The sequence below is a fragment of the Lissotriton helveticus genome, chromosome 11, assembly GCF_964261635.1.
Source record: "Lissotriton helveticus chromosome 11, aLisHel1.1, whole genome shotgun sequence".
NCBI lineage: Eukaryota > Metazoa > Chordata > Amphibia > Caudata > Salamandridae > Lissotriton > Lissotriton helveticus.
Window position 1 is genome coordinate 68,774,204 of NC_136072.1, and position 26,290 is coordinate 68,800,493.

At 48.4% G+C, this 26,290-nt stretch overlaps 1 protein-coding gene across 22 annotated transcripts in view; it reads left to right on the top strand.

Moving 5' to 3' along the window:
• Positions 1 to 26,290, top strand: part of EIF4G1 (eukaryotic translation initiation factor 4 gamma 1) — a 980,016-nt gene that overhangs the window by 303,663 nt on the left and 650,063 nt on the right. Inside the window, exon 1 of one of the 22 annotated variants that reach the window (XM_078666168.1) lies at positions 17,244 to 17,480. The exons of the other annotated variants lie outside the window; for them this stretch is intronic. The gene's annotated coding sequence lies outside the window, so the exon portion shown is untranslated. Of the gene's footprint in view, positions 1 to 17,243; positions 17,481 to 26,290 lie in introns of those variants that run through there. 22 annotated transcript variants of the gene reach the window in all.

The window sequence follows — 26,290 nt, forward strand, 5'->3', positions numbered from 1 at the left end:
TGGAGACATTGCTCCCCGCACAGACAAGAGGCCAGTTCTTGCCCATGCTAAAGAGCGTCACAGACCAGGGGAAGGAAGCCTTCAAGGAACCGGCTACATGCAGATCAGTAACGCCGAGGACGGAGAAGAAATACAAATTCTCCTCCCAAGACCCAGCTTACATCAAGGGATCCGTCACAGCAGACTCAATAATCGCTGCAACGGCCAGAAAAAGGGCAAACGTCCCAACAACATCTGGACCTCCACCTGACAAAGAAAGCAGGAGGATGGATCTAACTGGCAGGAAAATAGAGAGGAACGCCGCAAAGCACTGGCGGATGGCGAACTCCAATGCCCTCCTGAACAGACATCAATACCAGCATTGGGATGAGATGGGCCAATTGCTCAAGCACCTCCCGGAACAATACCGTGAGAGGGCATCACACCTTGTGGAAGAGGGGAAAAGCATCGGTAACTCGTGCCTCAAGACAGCCTTGGATGGGGCAGAAACAGCCAGCAAGACTGATGGCTATAGGCATCACAGAGAAGAAGGCAAGCCTGGCTCAGGATCTCAGGCTTCAAGGCTGAGGTTCAGAACATCCTGAGCACACCCTTCAACGGTGAAACACTGTTCGGAGCCCCAGTTGATGAGAAGCTCACCCAACTGAAGGACAACGAGATGGCAAGGTCCATGGGGGCCCTGCAATTCAGGGGGATGAGAAGGGGCACTCCTACACGGAGGCCTAACGGCAGGGGTGGAAGCCAGCAAGGGCAATCACACCAGGCATTCCACCAGGGACAACAGAGTGACAACCAAAGTCACCAGGGCCAGCAGAGGCAAAACTGGAACTACCAGGGCAGGGGCCAGTCCTTTCGATCAAGAGGAAACAGACGGGGCCAGAGAAGGAGAGGCGGTGAACAACCCCCCTCTAAGTGACTTCACACGGAAAAAGGTGCTCACCCACTCGAACCCTCCGGGGGAGGAGCACGGGCATACAAAGAGAGGGCTACACGGACAAGACACAAAGGAACATGTGACGCCAGTAGGAGGAAGATTGAGATTTTTTCTCCAGGAGTGGAGACAAATAACAACGGACAAGTGGATACTCAACATTATGCAGTTCGGATACTGCATAGAGTTGGAAAAGAGACCACCAAACAGAAAGCCAAAGAGAAGAGAGCACTCTGGAAGAGAGCTACGATTACTCCAAGAGGAAGCCCAAGAACTCATCCTCAAAGCGGCCATCGAACTGGTACCATATCTCCTCCACTACTCTGTTTAAGAAAGAAGTAAAAGCTATCCTCATGGCTAAATACACCTGAAGTGCTATTCTGAACTTTGTTAAGACTCCGCACTGTTCTGTACTCCTTGTCCGACCCCGTGGATTATTTGTTTTATATGTATTAATGATTTATGTGATTCTCTTGGCTACCACGTGTTTGTACTACTAGCATTTTTACTTACCTGTTTGAATATGTTCCCTCGTGCTCCCCTTTTCTTTGTGAAGCGCTCTGATATCTGCAAAGATCTTGTTCGCGCTATACAAAACTTTCAAAATAAATAAAAATAAATAAATTCAAAGAACGCAACAGGGGAGTATACTGAAACTACTTCCTGGTGCCAAAAGTGGACGAAAGTCTAAGAACCATCCTGGACCTTCGGTTCCTAAACAAATACGTAAAGACTCAAAAATTCAAGATGACGTCCCTACAAGAGGTCATCCCGCAGATAAAGGCCGGGGACTTCTTGTCCACCATAGACCTCAAAGATGCGTACCTGCACATCCCCATGAACAGGCAGCACAAGCACATGCTAAGATTCACAGTGAACAAGGATCACTACCAATTCACGACCCTGGCGTTCGGCCTAAAGTCCGCACCAAGGGTGTTCACCAAATGCCTCGCGGCAGTGGCCGCACATCTAAGAAGAAAGGGGATACACGTGTACCCCTACCTCGATGACTGGCTCGTAAAGGCAAGCTCTTACAGGACATGCAAGGATCATGCAGAGCAGGTCACAAGAACGCTAGCAAGCCTATGTTTCTCCATACACTGGGGAAAATGCTCAATGGAACACGAGCAAGTGAAAATCTTCCTGGGAGCCCAAATCTACACCGTCCAATGCAGGGTGTTACCCAGCGAGAAGAGAACACTCAGCCTACTGAGGGAGAAACGTCACTACCAGAAAGGGCGAGCTCTGACAGTGAGGACTGTGAGCAAGATTTTGGGGATGATGGGGTCATGCATACACCTGGTCCCCAATGTACGCCTACAGATGAGACCACTCCAAGAGTGGCTGCAACAGCAATGGTCACAAGCCACAGGAAGTTGGGAGGATCTAGTGGTTGTAACGCACAGGGTGCAGGAAGAAATAAGGTGGTGGACCAAGGAAAGAATAACAGTAGGGAAGCCTCTAACACCACCGGACCCAACAGTGACCATCACCACAGACGCATCCCAGAAGGGATGGGGCGCACACATGAACAGGCTCAGAGTGAGGGGTCTGTGGAGCCCTACAGATACGGTCAGACACATCAATTACCTGGAACTGAAAACAGTGTTGCTAGCCCTCAAGGCCTTTCAGAAACACCTGTACAGCCAGAAGGTGCTGATACAAACAGACAACACCACAACGATGTTTTACATAAACAAACAGGGGGGAACTCAATCATTCCCTCTGTCAAGCCTCGCACAGGAAATCTGGAGATGGGCAATACCACTAAAAATAGACCTGCTAGCCATACACCTGCCAGGGAAGGACAATGTAGAAGCGGAATGGCTCAGCAGGCAGACTTCAGCGTCCCATGAGTGGGAACTCAATATTCAGGAAACAGAGAAACTATTCAGGAGATGGGGCACACCAACAATAGACCTGTTTGCAACACGCCGGAATGCAAAATGCCAATACTTTGTATCCAGGCAACCAGAGGCACTATCACAGGGGAATGCCCTATGGATAAGCGGGTACCATCCCACTCAAGATGGAGGAGTTCAGCAACTCCATGAGTGTTGGGAGGATGGCTTTGCTGGCCGAGACCAGCGGACCTGGGGGAGCAGCATCGCACGGAGAGCCAGATCTTATTTGGTGTGCTAAAAACTCTAGTGTTTCCAGATTCAACAAAGGGAAATGGTCAGTTTATTTTGAGAAGGAGTTTCTGTGTCCAAGACCAGGTCGGGGCTTTGGGTAGGTAGTTCAATAACTGGGTCCGGAAAGGAGAGATATATTGTGTTGACTTTGTGAAAGCAAAAATCAACCTACTCATTGCATCTGAAAAGTGAATTGCGATTGTCTGCCCCATACGAAGGGGGCTTTATCAGAGATTTTACTATTCGATATATTTCTTTGGGCTTCGATTTGGCCAATGTTATCTTCTCATAATGGGCTGCTTGTGTAGTTTTTATGGCGGATTTATAGGTCCTAATGGCTTCCCTATAGATAGCTTTGTCGGTGGAGTCATAGGTCATACGCCATTTCCTCTCCAATCTTTTACAGATACGTTTTTTGTCCCTAAGTTCTTCTGTATACCACGGTGCAGATTTATTCTGTCTCTTCGACCCAGATAGGTGAAGAGGAAGAATCAAGTCTAAAGAGGTGGTGATCCAGTTGTTATATTCGTTATTATTCACAGATGGATCATGAGAGAATGATGGTCTGGTGGTACTAAGGGCATTCGTCCAATTATCTACATGAAGTTTGGACCAATTACGGATTTTACGGGACGTGAAAGTGGAAGGTTAAGATTTGTATGTGGTCCAAGTAAAGGGAATCAAAAGGTGATCCGTCCACGGTAGGCAGCTTAGAGTGCCCACTCTAAGATGTTAGCAATTGCTGAAGATCGGATCTAGAAGATGACCTTTAGCACGCGTTGGAAAAAGGACAAGTTGCTCTAATTGAATAGCAGCTAAGCTCGCCATTGTAGGAGAGTAGGGTCTGCAATCCTATGATCACCCAGATTTTTGCTTTTTGCTTCACTGGTTTACGACTTTCCCTGGCTGCAGACCTGCTAATCAGACCCACAGCCTAGCTGTTCTCTCTATTCCAAATTGTACCCAGGTACTGAATTGGCACTGGGCCCTCTCCGTCCCTGTACCCAGGGCAGAGGTGCACCCAGAAGTCTCCCAGGGGCGGCAGCATGTATTATGCCACCCCTGGGCTGACTAACTAAATAGACACAACTGGCTGCTTGACAGCTGAGAGCAAGGTGGTGTAATCACCCCTTGCTTTAGATATAGTATACCTATATCTAAACCTAGAATGGGCACACAGATCTCCTATCAGTCACTCCTATGGCAGGCCTTAACAATCCTGGAGGCAGAGTGCTTGGAATCGTGTGAGATAGTGCTCTGGCATGAGCTGAGCCTGTCTGCGGCCTTCGGGATCTATCCCTTAGCCGTTTCCATGATAGCGTCAGACCATATACTCCTAAGTGCCTTATAATCCTCGCGGTTATGGTAACTTTGGTCTGACAATATCTAAACATGTCGTGTAAGGTGTCATACGCTTTGGAATACTACCCCCTCGCCAGTTCTGGCGACGGGGGTAGCATTCCACCCCTCTAGAGGGAGAAGACATGTTGGTAGCTGTAACCCCGGTTAAAGTTGAACATAGCCTCAGCTCCACAAAATGGATGCTGCCACCGAGACACCAGTCTGCCCTCCTGCTGCTGGGAGTCCTTCCAGCAAATGGAGGCCTGGACAAAGGGTTTCCTGTCAGGGGCGGTGCTAGCACCATCCCAGACAGGATTTTGTGTATCCCAGGTAGGCAGGGCTATAGAGGAAGGTGACTGCAAGTGGCACCCCGGTGCTCACTGTGCATATGCCGGCTCAAACCAGTTCCTGGGGCACACCAGCCCCTGAGCTGGGGAGAGACCGGACAAAGGAGAGGGGTGTAACCACCCCCCTCCTAGTCCCACCCATAGGGCAGGACTTAGTCGCGTGCGAGCCCCTTTTCTTAGGATAAAGGTAGGAGCAGGCCCCCTTCCAAATCAGATCATCTTTGAATCCTGAAACTACTTTCTACGAAAGGAACTCAAGACTTCTTCCTAAGATTTCTCCCTTGTGACTAAGGAGTAGTCACCCTGCACCCGCAGGCACCATCCAAGCATCGCGGTTTGCTGTAAGTCTCTCCTCCGGATCAAGACTGCCCAGCTCGACGAGAACCGGCTTCCCTGGCACCTCTGACCTCTACCTGCATCATCAGCCCAGCTGAGATTCGTGGGTGTGACGAGACCTTGAGGGACCGGCCATCTTCAAGACTGCACGACACTTGCCCAGCACGACCGCCGAGGGACCCTCGAGTGAGTGCTTTGGGTTTTGAGAAGCCCTAACCCTGAGCAGCTCCAGCACCGAAGTCCAGCCCCCCAGCATCCACGAGATCTGCGTGGGGCCCTTCTGCTCTTTGCTGCTCACCGCGTTGTCCAGGTCATTTGCCTGTTGGCTAGTGGCCCTTCTGACGACGAACCACGACGACACCACCGCTGGTCTGGTTGCTCCAGACTGGCCCTTGCTCCCCTCCAACAGAGGAGCGCCCCGGACCCTCCTGATCCACTCCAGACGCCATTTTGAGTCCACCGCGTGGGCTTGCATTTGCCAAGAGTTGTTGCCCCAATCCTGGGTCCAGCGACGTCGACAGCAGATACCACCGTGGGACAGCTCGCACCTCCATCCTGGTCGCCGACAAAGCCTCCTGGTCCGAGAGACTGCAGAGTCCAGCGTCGCCCACTCACCTGGTCGAGGTGACTTCGCCCGGTGCCATCCTGGTGCCCACCTAATCACTGGCTAGTGATTCAGGACTTGGTCCCCTCTGCTTACAGGTATCCATCTTCATCGATCCAGGCTTGGATCACATCGAACTTCATCACTGGTCGCCTGCCAGCAACTTCTTCTTTCAGGCTCCATAGACTGCAACGAGGATTCCCGACGACTTTTCAGACCTATGCAGCCGCAGCCCCTGGGCTAGGTAACCTAAGCATTTCGGTGCTCCAGCATAGCTTAACTATCTAAGTGTCCAGATCCTTTTTCGTTTCAGCTCTACCTAGTCTGATTCGTCCGATAACACTAACTTTGCATTTACTAGCCTCCATAGACTTTGTTCCGCATCCCGCGTGAGAGTGCACACTCTGCACCCGATCTCCCTAGGCCTCCTGCTCGTAATCTAAAGGTTCAGTAGTCTAGTCCTAGCGATCCCAAAGCCTCTGAGAATAGTTACTTACCTGCTAGTAATTCGCATTCCACTTTTGTAGTATATGGTTTTTCGTGCCCCTCGGGCATTTGTGTAAATTGTGCAACTTAAAGTGTTTTCTTAAGAGTTTTGTATTGTGCTTAGCTCCCTGACTCATAAAGAGTTCAGGGTAGTACTGTTATAAATAAATATACTTTTATTTTCATAACAACTTGTGTGGTGTCCTTTCACTTGGTGTTCAAAGGGTAAATGTGATGGTAAAACAGCTGGCTTAATACGCCCTCTAGAGTTTAGCCTAAAGACTGCTCTTGTCCATGCTACTAGGATAGCTGGTCTATCAGGTTGACTTACAACCAATCATCAATAAGGGTCGTTTGGACTGATACATAGTGATCACTAGAATAGTGAGCACTGCATATCAGGCCAACTTCTCACAGCCATCATCTCTGTAGCCATGGTGTCTGACATATTATCGAAATGGACATTAAAGTCTCCAAGTAGTGTAAAGTTTGAGGGAGAGGTGGCCAGTTCAGCAGCCACCGACGGAAGGGATATTTGAAATTGTCCGATGGGTCCGGGGGGACGATAGATAAGGATACCTGTAAAACTGATATTAGGGGAGAATTCAATCACGAATGGCAGACTTTCACAATCAGCAACCGCCTCCGTCAAACAACGACAGACATAATTATCTTTATAAATGATAGCAAGCCCTCCACCTTTGCCCTGAGGTCGATCGAGCCGGACTATCTGGTAGCCGGGTGTAAGGGCTTGCACCAGGTCCGGCTGAGAGTCTTGGGTCAACCAGGTTTCGGTCAAGAAGACTGCATCCGGTGTATGTTCATCTAACATCAAGGATATTTCTACACTGTGTTTAGGGAGAGACCTGCAGTTAAGGAGAAGCATGGAGTAAACCTTTGCTTCTGACTTGGCAGTTGTACGGATCAGCTCCGTCTTACAGTGCGGGCAGAGCCGGGGAATCTCCAAGGGATGTGTAAGATGACAACAGCTAGGTGACATAGGTGGACGAAGCTGATGTAGGACGTCTGAGCTATATAACCTCCTATCTCCCACCAAATGGCCCGGGGGGGTGGCCCCTGGTCCCGTTCGGGCTCGGACGGGCGCAGACGGGCTTGCCTTGTAGATGGTACCACAGGTACCAAGGGCACTGTAGCCAGGAATGCCTCTAAAGGCTGCAGCACTTACTGTGCCAACCTTAGAGGTCCTGTACCTTTACACACACACACTGTCTTTTGCAGGCTGCTTGTTTTGGTGCAGAATAAAGTGAAGAGTTGACATGGCACACATCCCTGTGTGGCATGCCTACAACCTACTGCCTATGGTAAAGATCAGTCACCCCTCTAGCTGGGTGCACTATACCAGTGGTGAGGGTACAGGTGCATGAGCCCCGTACCCCTACAGTGTGTAAGCCAATTCTTAGATATGGTAAGTACTGTAATGCCATTAAGGGTATATGGTGCTGGGAGTTAGTCATTACGAACTCCCCAGTATCTTAATGGCTTTATGGAAATCTGGGAACTTTGAAAATGCACCCCCCCCCCCATTGTAGGATAGAGAATTACGGTCTATTGTTAAACTTATTTGTACATCTGGAGATGCATGCCCCTTCTGAGGTGTAGAAGCTCTCACTCAGTTACCTGTGTGTGTGTGTGTGTGTGTGTGTGTGTGTGTGTATATATCACGAAAGGCAATTCTCCCCCCTCTGATGTATAGAAGCCCGCTCTCTGGTATATCACGAAGTTAATTCGATTTTGGATGTTGGTGCGCACTATGCGGTTACCCTGGTTTATGTGTATATCATAAGATGCCTGTTCCTCCTGAGGTATAGTGTGCAGATCACAATGTCCTCTGTATCCGTCTGCTGTCAGTTTTTGAGGCTTCCTCTCCGGTTATCATGTTTGTGTGTATCACGAGACGCATGCTGCTGCTGAGGGATAGAAGCTCCCTCTCTGGTTCCCGCATTTGTCAATCGGGAAGTGTAAATCGTGGCTAATCACCCATGAGAGTATCCAGGTGCTGAGGGTATTGCTGCTTTAGGTGGGTTCAGTTGAACAGCCAGATCTTGAGTGGCTTCCACTATTCCACTAGAGAGGTGGAGGTCTGGAGGTGCAGGGGGATTTTCTACTAGGATTTTACACCGAGGTAGGAGGAACATCCTTCATGGTTGCTTCTGATGTCTGTGGCAGCGATTAGGGCGGTTTTGGTGCCGTAGCCAGATTTGGTGCCGGAGCCAGATTGGGGGTGTCCAGAAGATGGTTGCTCTCCAGGTGTTCGGTGAGTTGGCGGTGGATTGCTTTTTCAAGAACTTTGGCGGGGAAGGGAAGCAGAGAGATGGGGCAGTGGTCTTTGAGTTCACTGAGGTCGGAGTTCTGTTTCTTGGGAAGGGGTTTGACTTTTGCGAGTTTTTCATTCTTCAGGGAAGGTGGCAGTGGTGATGGGCGTTGAATAGGGTAGTGAGTTTGCCACTGTACCTTGCTCCCAAGGTTGAAGATGTGGTGCGGACAGGGGCCGTGGGGGCTCCTGAATGGACTGAGTTCATGATCACTGTGGTGTTTTGTATGGTAAGCTGGTCCCAGGTGGTGAGTGCAGTCTGGTCTTTTTTGGTGGGAGCGTGATGTTAGAGGAGGTCAGAGGGAGTGTTATTGGATTCGAAGTTATTGTAGATGGTGAGAACTTGTTGTGGAAGACGTCCGCTAGGGTATGGCAAAGTTCCTGGGAAGGGGTGATGTTTCCCACATCTACAGAGACTTCTACGACTTCTACGACCACAGAAGAGACATTTGCTGTTTTTGGAGCTGGATTTGATGCGGTCTGCCAGGTCATTCCTTTTCGTTTCCTTTAGGAGTTGGTTGTAGTGGTTGAGGGCAGTCTTGAAGTGGTCTGCAGAATACTTCCTGGCATGCCATATTCTTTCTAGTTTCTTGCAAGTGCGTTTCACAGTTCTCAGCTCGGTGGTGTACCATCTGGCCTCTTTTGCATTTGCTGGGCTTGATGGGGTGACTCAGTTGGCACAGTCAGTTATCCAGGCAGCGAAGTTCTTGACAGCTTGTTCTAGATTGGGTGTGGTATCAGGGTGGGACGTTTTGAGGGCTGTGGCCTACAGGTTCTCTGACACATAGGTTCAGTTGCTGTGGAGGGTGGTAGGTGGCTCTGGCGCTGCTAGGGTGCCTGGTGATGACCAAGTAGATGGTGTTATCTGTTTGGGTGAGTTTGGTGAAATGAGTTCGCTGGACTCTGCTGCTGGACGTGAAGATGGGGGTTCAGTGTGTCCTGCATGTGGGGCTGGTGACTAGTTGGGGGAGGCCTAGGTTCATGCATTCAAGGAGTTTGGCGGTGTGAGTCATTGAGATGAAAATTGAGTTCCCCGAGGAAGGTGTAGTACTTGTGTGCCAGTGGGTTCATGAGGTCGGGAGTGGTGTTGCAGAAGCTGGGGTGAGGCCCTGAAGGTCTGTGAGGGTGCCCTTGATGGTGGATTTCCCATCGGTTTTGAGTTTAAAATTAAGGTGTTCCATGATGGGGTGATATCATCTGCGGAGGCGGTGCAGCTGATGTTTTCTTTGTGGACGACCGCGATCCAGCCTCCATGTTTGTTGATGCGGAAGCTGACTTCAGCAGTAAGGTTGGTAATGTCTAGGTGGTGCCAGCCATACATGCGGGTGTTTTGGTGTTCAGGAGAAGAGGCAGTGCAGGCAGATGAAAGATCCTACCACTGGAGAGAGGTGCAACAGTTGTGTAGTCTGGGCTCCAGAACTCAGTGGCATATCTGCGGTGGGTGGGTGGGTTCCTGGCGCTGTGCTCTGTCCAGGCATGGATGGGCTGCCCCTTGGTGCACCTTCGGCATACCAGCATCGCCTGGCCTCCATTAACTAGATCTAACAGGCAAATACAAACAGGCGGAGGCAATAGAAAGACACGAATGGCAGAGGCGGGTGACCTGATCGGGCTGGGACACAAGGAGTAGCTGGAACAGTCTATGTTCAAGGCATGTGTACTGTAGATACACATGCTTTGCATACTCCTGCCATCCAGTGTTTGGTCCAGATGTTTGCATGTTTTTCTTTGAAGTCTTTTCCAGTCACAAGTTAAGGTGACTTCTCCTTTCCTCCTATGCACCCACCTTTCTATGGTTTGTAGCCTTTGCCTCTCCCCAGTGCATAAAGAAAACTGATGCTTGTCGGTGATTCTGATCCAGAAAGACTCCACGGGACCGTCCGACTCGATGAAGAGAAATGCAGAGGATCGAGGACACCCCAGTTAATTTCGGAGAACATATCGAACAAGAAGTGGAAGCGTTGGCAGTGGCAGAGGAAGAAGCCTTTTCCATCCAGGACTCGTAAATTGGAAATCGAACTAGAGTTTCACAACGTTCCAGCTGTTCAGGGTGCTGTGCACCAAAGCCCCTACGCCCACAAAATCCACTTCACAAAAGGTTTCTGGGCCACCACTGCCATCTGGCCATGATAGGCACTGAGACTGATTACAATGCTCCTCCCTTTGACTCTGCACCAAAACAGCAAATAAAGCCTTCCGGCTCGAGACATATTTTACCTCTTTGTTACAAAACCTTCAGTTCCGAAAGATAACCACAAACCAGCTCGGTACCAATAATGTTGGCACTAAAACAGAAAGATGCTCCTTTAAAGCCTTGAGCCAATTCTGGAAACTATTAAAGAAAAGCTGGATCCAAAACAGCAGACAATCCATACAAGTCCTGATACTGGACATATTACAATGAGCCAGTGATGCCGTTTTCCAAAAGGAAAGACACTGAATATAAATCCCTCTTAAAAAGGACATGGCTACTAGCCCTATTCACCACATTCCTCAGACCCCTCCACCTTCAATAGTACCTATTATACTAGCTTCAGACCCTCTACACATCACACCACCCCACCAGGCTCTCTGTGTACCGATCCTGATATAAGGGATGGGGATGACACTTATGGTCAGCCATCGCCAGATCCATGGGATGATTATAATATAGATCCACCTCCAGATCTAAACCTGGCTAAACCTTCCCCTCCTGATGATACTTCATATCAGAAGTTAATTGCCAGGGCAGCCACATACCATGGTGCAACTTTACACAAGGAATCCCTAGAAGATTTCCCGTTTGAAAACTTTAGGAAACACATATAGAACATCAGTCATTGCCTATGTTGAAAGGTATGATGAGGCATACTGATGACCTTTTTAAAGATCCACTGAAGGCACGTATCATACCACCTAGGGTGGACAGAAAATATAAATCCCCACCATGTGACCCAGCTTTTATCAAGGACTGTTTTCCTTTGGATTCTTTAGTTGTCTCTAATGTTCGTAAAAGAGCAAATTCACAAACCTCAGGAGAGGCCCCTCCTCAAGATAAATCAAAATGAATAGATGCCTCAGGCAAAAGGGTAGCTGCTCAATAAGCCAACCATTGGAGTATAGCCAATACACAAGGTCTGTTGGCCAGGAACGATAAGGCCCACTGGGACGAAATGGAAGATTTATTCCAATAGCTCCCAGAAGAACACAAGAAGAGGGCAAGAACTAGTACAGAAAGGGACCATTGTTTCCAATTCCTCTATTAGATGTGCATTAGACTCTGTGGCCTCTGCAGCCAGAGGAGTCAACACCAGTATTCTCCTCAGAAGGCATGCATGGCTAAGAATCTCTGGTTTCAAAGCAGAAGTTCAACAAACTATCCTTAACACCCCTTTTGACAAAGTACAGCTCTTTGGGCCTCCAGTGGGTGACTCACTTGAAAAAATGAAAGGATATAGAAGTGGCACAATCTATGGGTGCACTCCAGTCTCCTAACTGAGGCTCCTTTCGCCACTCATTTTAAAGAGGAGTCTCCAAAATGAATACTACAGATGTGGCTGCATTGTCATATAAAACACAGACACAACCTCTAGAGGATTCTACAGAGGTGGATACAGAGGAAACCATTTTAATGGACGAGGTGGAGGCGCACCAACACTTACCTCTCCACGCCCCAACAAGCAGTTACTTTAGATCACGTCACCTTGATTATCCATCACTTGTCGAGGGAAGACTTCAAAAGTTTCTTCCCATTTGGCAATCCATGACATCAGACAAATGGGTATTGGACATTATCCAAATGTAAATGTATGTATACTTGTAAAGCGCACTGTTACTCCATCTCGGGGCTTCCTGGCGCTGTATACCGCTGGGGAACCCGTCCTGGCTTTCCCTGTGAGATGGTCCCTCCTGGCACCCCCAAGGTGAAGCCAGGCATCCCCGGCGCTGATAGGGCCGTTGTGGAGATTAGGCAAGCTATTGCCCAGAGTTGCAGAGTGGGACCCATGGTGAGCGTAGGCACCTAGGCGAGAATTATCGAGTCCGCGGACATTGACCCAAGACCCTGCCGTGTCGGGAATTGAACTTTGGTCCCGGGCCGACCTCTGCTTCAGGGTCTGCCGCTTCTAACCAGTGAGCCACACTTCTCTACAAGATGGATATTGTCTGGAGATCACAAGCAACCCTCCCAATATTCTACTTCGCGCTCACAAACTTTTTTAAAGCACCAACACCTGCTTATATAAGACGTACAAGCTAGTCTAACAAAATGAGCTATAGAACTTGTGCCACTAAAACATCAAGGATCTGGGGTGTACTCACTCTACTTTCTAATTCCCAAAAAGAACTGTTCATTAAGATCAATCTTGACTCTCAGGCCATTAAACATATGCACATTAGAACACTTTCATATGGTCACACTGCAACATGTGCTTCCGCTTTTGCAACAAGGCGACTTTGTCAATACTGGACTTAAAGGACACGTACTTTAACTTTCCCATTCACCCAGCACATCGCAAATTCGTAATGGAACAAAAGCTTTAACAGTTCAAAGTACTTCCATTCGGAGTAACAACTGCATGCAGATTGTTCGCCAAATGCCTAGTATTAGTAGCAGCTCATCTACGAAGACCGCAAATACATGTCTTTCCATACCTAGACGATTGGCTCATAAAAGCCAACACAAATCTCGAGTGTACAATACACTCAAACTACAATAAACCTTCTACATCAGTGGAATTTACAATCCATGCACAAAAATCCCATCTTCAACCCTCACAACTGCAACCAGATCTAGGAGCTATTCTAAACTCTTGAGTGGCTCTAGCATATCCCAATACAGCCAGAATACACACTTTTCAAACACTGCTACTACAGTTCAAAAACAACCAGTATCTCCCAGTCGGGCAGTTACTAGGGATAATGGCGTCCTGCATTGCATAGTACCTTGTGCAGGACTAAATATGCGTCTACGAGAATGCCTAGCACGTCAGTGGAATCCATCACTGGGTCAGCTAAAAGATCTAGTGTTGGTAGACAGCCACACATCGCGCTCTGCATGGTGGAACACACACAATCTATCAAAGGGGCAGCTGTTTATCGACCCAATGCCCCAGATCGTGCTTACAACAGATGCATCTCTCACAGGGTGGGGTGCATATTTACAACATTTAATAGCTCAGGGTCTCTGGACAACTAACCAGAACTTTCACATGAACTGCCTAGAGCTGCATGCAGTTCAGCTGGTGTAAGCATTTCTACCTCACCTGATGAGGAAAGTTGTCCTAGTCTGGACGGACAATGACAGCAATGTACTATGTACAAAAACGGTGGGGGAAACTCCCTACAACTGTCACGTCTCTCTCAGACCATTTGGTGTTGGGAGATTCATCACAAAATCCAACTTAAGCAGTACACCTTCTAGGGACAGATAGCGACTTAACTAACCTCATCAGGAAGCACCAAGAACGGCACAAGTAAGTACTTCACCCCAAAGTTGTCCTTCCATACTTTCAAAAAATTGGGGTTTCCACAAATCTATCTCTTTGCGACAGCAAAGAATTCAAAATGCCCTGACTTGGCCTCCTTGTTCCCATACCCTCTATCCAAAGGCATTGCCCTATGGATTAACTGGTCAGGGAAATTTGCTTATGCATTTCTGCCTCTCATTCCATTTCTGGTTCGGAAGCTCAGGCAGACATCTCTCACTGTAATTCTAGTGGCTCCCACATGGGCTCGTCCAGCATGGTTTCACCACACTACTAGAACTGTCAGTAGTTCAACACCAGAAGCTTAACCTCACTTAAACCTTCTCTCACAGAACCACAGAGAAATCTGACATCCAGACGCCAAGGAGCTCAATTGAGCGATTTGTCTCCTGAAATCATAGAATGTGGATACCAAAATCTACCACCAGATAGAATGACCATTGTTGAGGAAGCAAGAAAGTCTACCTCTAGGGCATGTTATGCTGCAAAAAGGAAAAGATCTGTAATATATGGCAATAACACAATTTACCTGCTAGATTGCTAGATGCAGCTCTACAACGTGTGCTCTGTTTTGCATCTATAGCAGGCAGGCATAGCCTACACATTCGACTGGCATTGTGAGCAAAAGAATGATGTATTTAACCGAGATATCTTGACTCGGGTGAATGTTTTTGATTTGTTCTGTATTCCGTCCATCAGTTGTCTTTTGTTTTCTTCTCTCAACTGATTCAGTAGCTGAGGGAGCTCTACATAAACGTTGTCAAAAGGGCACTATTGTATTATATTGATAGAACAAAAGATTTTCGCAAAACGTTTGGTTGCTTTTGCTCTACCTCGTAAGGGAAAATCCATCTATCTCTGGTATTTCTAGATGGATTCTTAAATGTATTCAAACTTTCTATGCTAAAGTCAAGCGAACTTTAACTATAGTTCCAAGAGTACACTCCTCGTAAAATGGGATCTATGGCCTTTTAACTGCATGCGTGCGGGCGGAATTCCGCCCGTACGCTGAGATTTACTCATTCCCATGTTTCATGACGAGCTGGGCTCGTCATGAGCGTGCGAGGAGGCTACCTCATGACGAGCCCAGCTCGTCATGAGCGTCGAAGGGGTTAAGGAATATTCCCATAGCTGACATATGTAAGGCAGCTACATGGTCTACCCCCCACTCACATTTACCAAACATTGCGTCTATGTATTAGCACGTCAACAAGCTAATGTAGGACAAGCTTTGCTAAAAACACTTTCAAACAACTGCAACACCCACTGGTTAGCCTCTGCTTTGGGAGAGTACTGCTGTACAGTCAATCCAAAGCGTGTGTATCTATAGCACACATGCCTCGAACGGATTGTTACTTACCCTGCAAGCATCTGTTCTTGGCATGTAGATCTGTAGATTCACATGCACCCTCCCTCATCCCCGGACACCTATGGTTGTTGTAGTTCTTATTACATACGCATGGACCTCTCTATACTACACTAACTCCATTCTCAACCTCTTGCTAGTAAACAATGGAGTTGATGCCTGTGTGCATTATCACTGAACGGAGGAGTCGCCTACCTTGTGACTGGAAAAGACTTATTCGAAGAAAAACAACTTGCAAACATCCGGATCCAACACTGGATGGCAGGAGCATGTGAATCTACAGCTCTACATGCCAAGAGCTGATGCTTACAAGTAACATAATGCTTCACGAGACGCACACCGCTGCTGAGGGATAGAAGCTTCCTCTCCGGTTACTGCATGTTTGTATTGCATGAGACGCATGCTGCCGCGCAGGGATAGAAGCGCCCTCTTCTATTACCTGTGTGTAGATAACGCGGTATGTTACCTTTGCTGGATATGGAAATGTATTCTCTGGTTACACGTACTAATGCATGTGTATATGTATGTATATATTTTATGTATTACTTTTTATATAGCGCACACTTGACCCGAGGGCATCAGAGCACTTCAGTGTTAGCACACGCAGCATATGCTTGATACATTTAAAGTAAAAACAGATACACAGTGTCAGATAGTGGCGAGGTAAATTGCATACGCGACAACTACGTAAAATACATTGGGAGTAAATACAGATACATTGAGACAGTGACGTGATGTGCAAGGACAAGTAGAGAATGTTGCTGATAGTTTTTAGGTAGTTCCAGTACACACAAAACAGCTCTTTACAGAGCACAGTGGAAACGTGCATGTGTATGTATATATAATAATAATAATAATAATCCACATTTGTAAAGCGCACAATCACCCGTTAGGGTCTCTAGGTGCTGGGGGCCTTCGGGAAGATTAAGCAAGCTATTGCCCAGAGTCACATGGTGCCGGGCTAACCTGCCGCCGGAGACGGGGATCGAACCGTGATCCCCAGATTCCAGCGTCAGTCGCCCTGGCCGCGGCGCCACACCTCTTCCTATGGATCTCTGTATATGTGTATATATATGCGTGTGGGTATGGGTGTGGGTATGTATGTGCGTGTGTGGGTATGTGCGTGTGTGGGTATGTATGTGTGTGTGTGGGTATGTATGTAGGTATGTGTGGGTATGTATGTGTGTGGGTATGTATGTATGTGTGGGTATGTATGTGTGCGCTAGCGCTATATAAAACTTAAAAATTAAAAAGGGTGGGGATGTGTATGTATGTGTGGGGGTGTGTATGTGTGGGGGTGGGTATGTATGGGTATGTGTGGGGGTGGGTATGTATGTGTCTGTGTGTGGGCGGGTATGTATGTGTCTGTGTGTGGGCGGGTATGTATGTGTCTGTGTGTGGGCGGGTATGTCTGTGTGGGCATGTGTGGGTATGTGTGTGGGGGTGGGTATGTATGTGGGTGGATATGTATGTATGTGTATGTATGTATGTGTATGTATGGGTGTTTATGTATGGGTGTGGGTATGGGTATGTGTAGGTGGATGTGTGTGGGGCTGTGTATGTGTGGGTATGTGTAGGTGGATGTGTGTGTGGGGTGGATGTGTGTGGGGATGTGTGTGGGGATGTGTGTGTGGGGGTGGGTGGGGTGGATGTGTGTAGGGGATGTGTGTGGGGGATGTGTGTGCTTGTGGGGTGAAGTGCAGCCTCGCCGCCTGCTGCCGGGCGCTGGTGGAGCCCGGCCTGCTTTGCATTCTCGCTCATCCCTCGCTGCCCCCATTGTCAGCCCCGCCGCGGGATCCCTGCTTTGTGTGCCCGCCCCCCGCCCGGCGCTGCCCCTGGTGGAGCCCCTCGGCCCTCCCCGAGGGGCGGGATGTGCTGACTCACGGTCCCTCCCCTCCCTCCCGCAGTGGGGGCTGCCCGCCGACGCGCCTCGCCATGAGTCTCTTCTGCATGGCGGAAACTGCTTCCTGCTAAACTTTGCCTCGTGCTCGCCCCCCGCTCCGGGCTCTATTCTTAGCCCCTTCTCCGTGCCAGTCTGGGACGGCGGACCCCGAGCGGCCGTCGGAGCCTGCCGCGGGCCGGGTACTCCTGATCGGCGCCCGCGGGCGCTCCGCGGACCGGCGATGCCTTGGCACAGGTAGGATGATGCGCCTCGATGCCGCTGCTGCGGGCGGGGGGCGGCCGGGACCCTCCGGGGGCCCCTGCGCCCCTCCCGCGCCCTCCTCCACCGCCAGGCCTCGGAGCCCGCGGCCCGGGCTTCACATGGAAGAAAGGGGCCGGCTGCGGCGGGGGAGTGGCTTCAGCTCGCCCTGATTCAGCGAGAAAGGCTCGGGAGGGAGGGAGGGCTCCCTTCGCGGCCTTTCCCTGTGTCATGGTGGCAGATCCAGCATGGCCGTCTGCCAGCGCCAGCACGGCCGCCCCGCTGCCTGGATGTGGCATCCTGTGTGAATGCCCCCTGGGTCCCCGGGTACTAGTTACCAGCCGCGTGTCCAGTCTGGAGGCCGATGGGTTTACTTTGTCTGTCCGGGTGAAGCGGGCCCCCTGCTGCCTGCACAACCCAGAGGGGCACGCTGGTACCGAGGCAGCACAGCCTGGCGATGCTAAACCAGGGGTTACAGGTGCCTTCTCTGGTGTAGTTACTAAGGACCCTAGATGTTTGGGGATTAGTAGATCAAATGCTATCAATGTTAGCGACCTCTGCAGGGCCTGTTGATTGATACTATTGTTACTATACCGATCGAAGAAGGCATATGGTGCAATAACTTTTTAACCTATTCAGGGCATCCATTGTGTAGGGGGGATTGGATTCCAGATACTGACTTGGTGTGGACTTAGGAAATGATAGTATAGACTCTATAGACTAGAGTAAGGGAAGCTCCGGTGTCCTCTCCACTACGCTTGCCACTATCCACAGCAGCGTGGGGTTGATGCCGCCTGCCCGGAGTGCCGTGCGCAGAGCCGGTCTTTGCTGAGAGAGCGCCCTGGGCGTGGGCAGAGAGATTTGGCGCCTTGGCTGATTGAACTGAAGTAAATGAGGCAGCAGGGGGTCTTTTGTGCTCAGTGGTCAGCCCCTGGATGAGCAGGGACCGGCCCCTGAGACAAACACCCCCGGACCTCCCCCAGATCAACCAATTCACCCTAGCTGAGCTGCCTCGGGCAGATGATGGCTTTGTTTGTGCCAACTGAGGTCAGAGGGTGAAGGGAGGGCAAGGAAGGGGGCTAAAGGTTGTGAAAAACTTCGCCCGCCGTGTGATTACGAAGGACAAAAAACACTTTAAGCTGGCATATCAGACAGAAACGAGCAGGCAAGGCTGGCACAGGATGAGAAGGGCGCTGCTGTTGGCATAACCTTAATGCACACCGCTGCATGCAGCCTAAAACAAGCAGTGGCATAGCCAATATGTCTCGCTTTTGAACCTTCTAAGTATTTAGTTATCCTGCACAATATCCTTTGTGCAACAACTGTTGCATGGCTAAACACTTAAAAGGTCCCGACAGCGAGACCTATTGGCTATGCCAATGCTTGTTTTCATTGTATTGTCCTGGAAGGATGTAAGAGCATAATTAAGAAAACCCAGATGCTTAGTTGAGGTGTTTAGGGGAGGATGAAAAATGTAATGAAAAAGTATAATTGGTTATCTTTCCCACAATCATCTGCAACGTTTAAGAAACTGGCAAAGTCATTCGGTCTCGTTTTTTTTATATAAAAGCAATGTAGATCAGTTCGCTTTGCTAACGCTCTTTACCGATGCTAGTTTGCAGAGGCTGAACAGCATCAGAAAAAAGCACAATGATGTGTACACAATTATGTATGCACATGTATGTGTCTTGCTGCTATGGCAGCCCAGAGTGGTGACTTGTACATTCACGTCGGTCATGCATGTGCACGCATACAGCATGACGTGGCCAAATTCTTTTACTGTCTATATTTCTAATGCCTGTTGTGGAGCTGCAAATCATACTTTTTTTTAAAAATGGTTTGTGATGTGCAAATGTGTGTTTTAAGGATGGAGTGACCCGGAAGCAAATTGCAGCTGCTGGCCCAATTTGAAAACAAAAGTGTTAAAAAGAACAAAACATAGAGGGCAGGGGTGCAACAGAGTAGCTGGTTGGGGGTAGGAAGTCAAAACTGCAGAGCGGAAGGAGCAGTGGGCATGCAGGAGTGTGGAGGGAGTCGAGCAACTTTTGTTTATAACTAAAATGGTGTGGCAAGCAATGGAATAGTGATGGCAAAGGGAAAGCAACACACAGCAGCAGTGTGTGGATTTGAAGAGGGGAAAGAACACGAGAGAGTGAGAAAATACATGCACCCTGTGGAGTGGTGAAAGGCCAAAAATCATCCAATCAGAACAGAGTAAAGAAGTGCTCCGTAGGTGACCATCGAATAAGAAGTGGGGAAATTGGGCTGAGAAAGTCATCCAGTCATGGGCATAGGTCTGACCCAGTGCCCACTGTGTTTATTTTTAAGTATGTAAATGTAAAAAATTGTAAATTGATACTTGTATAGCGCACTACTCACCCGCAAGGGTCTCGAGGCGCTTGTACGAATACCGCTGTGGAACCCATCCTGGCTTTCCCTGTGAGGTGTCCACTCCTGGGCACCCCCAAGGTGGAGGCCAGGCATCCTTAGCGTTGTGGGGGCCGTTGTGGAGATTAAGCAAGCTATTGCCCAGAGTTGCAGAGTGAGACTCCATGGTTGGAATAGGCACAGAGGCGAGAATTATCGGGTCCGTGGAATTTTTTAGCCCAAGACCCGCCGAGGCGGGGAATTGAACCCCGGTCCCGGGCTAGACCTCTGCATCAGGGTCTGCCGCTCTAACCATTGAGCCACACTTCTCCACTTTACGGTTGTACCTGATTTTGCTGCTTTATCTGTTGCCTCTAACCATATCGTGCCTTCCAAAATGATTCTGCGGGCAGGGTGGCTCTGTGTGTTAATTGAAGTGCTCGCTGCTGAGCAGTGGAGCCGGCCCTAAACATATCTTGACTGCAAGCCTGTGAAAGGGGAGGTGACCAGGAGAACATGGGGAGAGAAAGATATCAGAGGAGAAAATGAGGAGAGTTCGAGACCTGGACCGAAAGGGATTATAGAGATGATGGGTGGCTAAAGCCAGAGAACAGACGGAGATTAGGTTAGATTGAGATGAGAGGACAAAATGGCGGAGGAAAAAGAAAGATAAAAAAGAGGGCGGGAGAGCAAGTGTGGTGAAGAGAACAGAAGGAGGTAACGATAGAAAGTAGTGGAAATAATGAAGGTGAACACAGACGCAAAAAAGAGGGTTTTGAGAATATGGAAATGAGAAAGGAAAGGACGGCTATAAATGAAGCGAAGACGAGAAAACGTGAGGAGAAAGAAGAAAAATCAGCGAAGATTGAACACGTGAGGAGAAAAGACCAGCATTGGCCGTGCGGCCTGTGAAAGTGATCGCGGTCAAAGACCGATGGCGACTGCGCGCGTGCATGCTCGCAAGCGCTAGGTCACCAAAAGCCTGTGGCAGCACTTTGAAAACCCACATACTAAATTTCTTGCAGCGCATGGGCTGGCTCAGCAAGACGTAAAAAATGGGTGCTCTGGGCCCAGCTTGCCCATGCTAAAGGCCGGCCCTGGACTTGCGCAGTCTATACCTTTGACCAAGAGTTTATGCTGTCATTCAAGTATGGTTCCAGAACAGAAACTGGGTGGCCCCTTGTTAGATCATATGTATTCTGCAATTAAACCTAGTTTAAAAGACACCTGAAGCTACATAAACTGCCCATCCAGTACCTTCAGGGCCTTTCAAACCCCCCCAAAAATCTGCTTATATGCTTTTTCAACTTTCGTACCTACCGTAACGGTACCTGCATCTATTAGACTAGCTCAGACTTTCAAACCATGCTCCTAGAGAAAGCACTTTCTAGATAAGCCCATGCAACGCCTCCGTGCATGCCTGAACTAGACTTTTATTTTGATGTCCATTTATGAGATTAGCTAATTATTGGATTACTGAAAGAAGGATGCTTTAAAACATACTTGAAAATGGAGGTTCGTGTGATGTAATTCGAAAAGTGGCACACAGCAAGATTTCGCTTCACATAAGCTGCTCAATAATGCGGAGTTGATTTTAATGTCCATGTCTTAGCTGTTCTCTTTTCTGGCTTCTTTCTGTTGCGTCCACTTTTAATGGAGGCTCACTTTATGACTTACTTTGAAGATTCCCCTGGGAATCTCATGATGACATGCTCAAAGGTTAGTTCTTTAAACCAGTGCTGCCCAAACCTTTTAGGACCACGACCCAGTTTTTAAAACTACAAATTGTCGGGACCACGTAGCTTTATTGGGCATGAGATGGTGGCATTTTTTTTCTAATGCAATAGCGGCGTAAGTTAAACAGCATTACCTTGACCACAGCTTTCAGTATGCGACTGCAACCAACATATTTGTCTGCCCATGTATGTGGCAGATGAAGAACTGCACTGGAGCTGGAACACTTTTCAGAGTGGAGTTCTGGCTATTGGTATCCGTTCACTGAAATCACAAGGCCTCTGAAAAATCTTGGGCTCAAAAACCAGTGATAGCAAATTTGAGAACCCTCCAGCTTCCTTTTTTTTTTTTTTTGTGGAATATTTTTTATTTTTCATTTTACCTGGTACAATGCATTAAATCTGTAAATTCTTAAAGGAAAAAACAGAACCCTCCAGCTTCCACTGCAGACTGCGGTCTCATATCTTTATATGTTGAAAATACGGCCCACGGGCTTTGAGACGCGCTGCAGGAGTTCATTGTATTTTAAGCACTGGCGGTTAAGCGATTTGCCCATAATCAGTGGACGTTGATCCAATGCGAGGAGTCCACCCTAAACCTGGTCCTCCCGATCAAAAGCCAGCAACTCCCGATTTCTCAATTTCTGTGAGTCGCACACAAGTGGTGTGGTTGTGTATGATCCTGTCGAGTAAGCTCATTGTCTGTTCAAGTAGCTTTGAAGTAAAAAACAAACAGCACCAACAAACACTGGAAGCTTCACTTGAAGTCTTGTTTGGGAATAATTGCAAGTGTTTGTTTTAAAATTGGACTTCAGAGCATTTTTTTAGAATCTTTCACTAGAGCACAAACGTGGGTAATTTTAAATATTACTTGCATTACCACCTAGACTTTTGCGACCCATCGGTGGCTCCAGACAGTTTGATTGTAATCACTGTTTATGCTAGTATAAAACAATAAATATAAAGTATGCTCTGGGGGGAAATAGTTAGTTAACATTTGCAATGCAATAGGTCTCCCATTTTAGAAACTTAGACCTAATCTTGTAAATGACCATGCTTGTCAGTATTGCAGGTTTTTTAAACAAATAAATAAAAGGCATTGTCCTTTATAATGCCAATAGCTCAAAATCTTGCAATTGCAAGACCTATTGCCTTGCAAATGCTGGTTTAGGACCTTCTCCAGGTACGCCAGCGATGGTAGGGTGACCCATGAATCTATTCTTGATTTGGCAGGAGTGTCCATTATCTGTCTAGATTTTAATTGACTCCAATATTGATGCACCGATCCTTGCTGGAGCAAAAGTCCCTATTTTAATGTTTGCAGACGACTGTCTTTTAGTTTCAAAAACTCCCAGCGGGTTTCAAAAGGGCTTGAAGCTTTTTGAAGATTTTTGTACCGCTCGGGGTTTAGCATTAAACATGCAGAAATCAAAGTTTATGACTTTTAACGCTTCTAAATCTTTTAAGGGTACCGTGAACATGAATCAGCGTCCTCTGGAAAAGGTCCAAGCCTTTACTTATTTGGGTGTTTGCATTGACCGCAATTTGTCTTGGAAACAACATTGATCTGGCCACCCTAAGACATAGGCAGTTAACTGGAGCCCTGCGCCTAGAACATCAGAAGTCTTTTACTAAGCCAATATCTCCGGTACTGGCGTTCTATAATGGTAAAGCAGTCAGCTCCGCCCTGTACCGGGTTGAGAGATGGGGATGTGAAAGCCTTAGGGGGATGTCAATCTCTGAAAATTCCTTTTTACGGAACTTAATAAAACGACCTCAGAGTCCCCCTATGAATCCCCTTTTTTATGATCTAGGGTTATCCCCAATAGCGCTTATAGCATCCTTTCGTCCAGTTTTATACTGGAGGAGGATCTGGACCACGCCGGAACTCGAGATTTTTGCAAGAGGCCTGCTTGATATTATTCATAGTGACACTTTTCATAAGATCAAGTGGTTAGAGCATGTTCGGGGCCTTTTGACTAATATGGGCTTGCGGAATCTGTGGGAGGATCCTACAAATTCAAGGTTTCCGCCTAAGAAGACTCAAAAGATTTTGTATTGGCAGATTGTGGCTTCTGGGGCCTATAGGTCTATTGACCCTGGGTCCTTGACCGGAATGTTTTTAGCCATTAAGGATGTGCCAAAACTGGAAGCCTTTTGGGACGTTATCTCAAAACCTCTTGATCGTAAATTATACTTTCAACTGAGGATTGGGAGCCTGCCGGTAGGGGCATTCACCAGTAAGTGGTCTCCGGGGGCTAAAGCTGTTTGTCCATCATGTTCAGCTCGCCCGGAGACTATTGGACACCTGCTTTTTGAATGCCCAGTATACACGGAGCCCCGGAGAACGTGGCTTCACCCAATGTGCAGGTTACTGGGTACCGACCGGGGGTCGGTGGCAGTTCGTATTATCCGTTCCTGTACTGATATGGCAGTTTGTATAGCCGTGGCAAAATACTTGGGCTGGGCCTGGACTATTAGAAGTAGAATGCTCAAAGATTAACATGTAATCACCGTACCAAAATCAATTTTTTAAATTATGTATATACTCATTTAATTCTATAGATGAAATGGATTTAACTGTAAAATGAACTTATGGGTTTTATATGTATATATGTACAGATTTTTTTTATTTTTATTAAAAAAAAACTTTATTTAGGTCTAAACTCTATTTGTATGTGTGGTTTGCTTTTATGACTATCGTCGAATAAAGCCTGTCTGAAAAAAAAAGAAACTTAGACCTAATCTTGTAAATGACCATGCTTGTCAGTATTGCAGGTTTTTTAAACAAATAAAAGGCATTGTCCTTTATAATGCCAATAGCTCAAAATCTTGCAATTGCGAGACCTATTGCATTGCAAATGCTTGTTTAGGGCCTTCTCCAGGTACGCCAGCGATGGTGGGGTGATCCATTAATCTATTCTTGTTTTGGCAGGAGTGTCCATTATCTGTCTAGTATTCAGGTATAGCACTAACTGCTGATGTCTAAATGTGACTAGACATTACAGAGTATAGAACAAAGGCACATGGGGAGGAAGCCATTTGCTTAGAATCACACAATGTGTGAGTATGGGCAAGCCGTATCTGGACTGTGGCCTCTTGGGCCAGAGACTACAATTTTGTCACTAGGGCTTAGGGACCATAGTTTTGCTTTCCCTTGTTGGGGATACCAGTGTGGGTATTTTAATAATCAGTGGAGAATAAACTAGTTTGTAGAGCGAGTTGGGGGGTAACAAACAGTGACCGCTTTCCTTTTAAAAACTAATGTTTTCACGTTTATAGGTACGCCGAATGGTCAGTTAAAATGTTCATACGTGTACTGGTCAGTGTCTTTTATTGCTCTAATTTTCAGTTGGTCCGGCTTCTGTAATTACAATGTTAACACTGTGAAACATGTTGCAGTTACATTTCAATTGGTAAACCAGCACTGTTAAGTGTCTTAAAAACGTATGCAACACATGAAAAGCTCAAGATGGCCGCCTGGTAGGAGCTCCTGTGAAGAGCTCCCAGTGCTTGGGATCCCTTTTCGGTCATTATCCCTGTTAGCACCCACCAGCACGACGGAGCGAAAACAGAAAAGTAACAGGAAAAGTAACACAAGTAACTGGATTGCCCGCTGACCTGATTAACGGAGGTTGGAGCCTGAAAAGCCCCGCGATCTGCCACCCGATCTGCCACTGGACACTCGCCTCAGACACCCCAATCGCTGAAGCTCCGGGAGCCTGCTGAGCCTGCACCGCAGATCATCCTGCCACCAGCCCAGCAGTGGATTCACGGCGGCATAAGAGGGCACCCACGTCGCGTCGCAGGGGCGGCTGAAGCTCCGGGAGCCTGCTGAGCCGGCACCGCCCGCCCGCTCCACAGCAGTGGAGTCACGAAGGCATCGGAGGGCTGAGGGGCCCGCCCGCTCCACGGCAGACGGTTTACCGGGCCAAGGAAGTTTCATGAGTTCGGTTGCTGGACCAGCCCACAGCAGCAAAGGAGTCCCAGCGGCATCGGGGGGCAGAGGATTCACGGCGGCATAGGAGGGCACCCCCGGCGCGTAGCAGAGGCGGCTGAAGCTCCGGGAGCCGGCCCCGCCCGCTCCACAGCAGTGAGTCACGGAGGCTTCAGAGGGCTGAGAAAGGACGGCCGCGCCACAGCAGTGGAGCCCCAGCGGTGTCGGAGGGTTGAAAGAGGCCCCCCTCCCGTCCGCTCCACGGTGGAGGACGCTGGCTGTTACACCGGGATTGCAAAAGGACGTGGCAGACCCCTCCTCCCCTCGCACCGGAGGCTGGATACGGGCTAAGGAGACACGACGGATGAGTAGAGACTGCCCCCGGCTGCACCGGAGGCTGGATGCGACCGGAGGGGTGGCGCCGCTGCCCAGAGGAGCGACTGAAGTGAGCCCTGAGACTAACAAGAGCTGTAGGGGTGACAGAAGACCGGAGCCTGCCCCCACCGGCACCGGTGGATACCTGGTAATTAGTTAAGCCGCTGCTCAGGGTAATACAGGCTTGGAGCCTTGAACCAAACATTTGAGATCACGTACATACAGTTCACTTATAATCTGCGAATCGGAAGGGACTGAGACACTCTTTGGGCCTCCCCATCGGTTCCAGACACACACGGAGGTACCGACGGACAGAGCGGGGCCTCTCTATCCGAGCCGCTGCCGGGTGAGGTGAGGCTTGACTCCCACACAGTGTTGGGAAAGGATTGTATTCT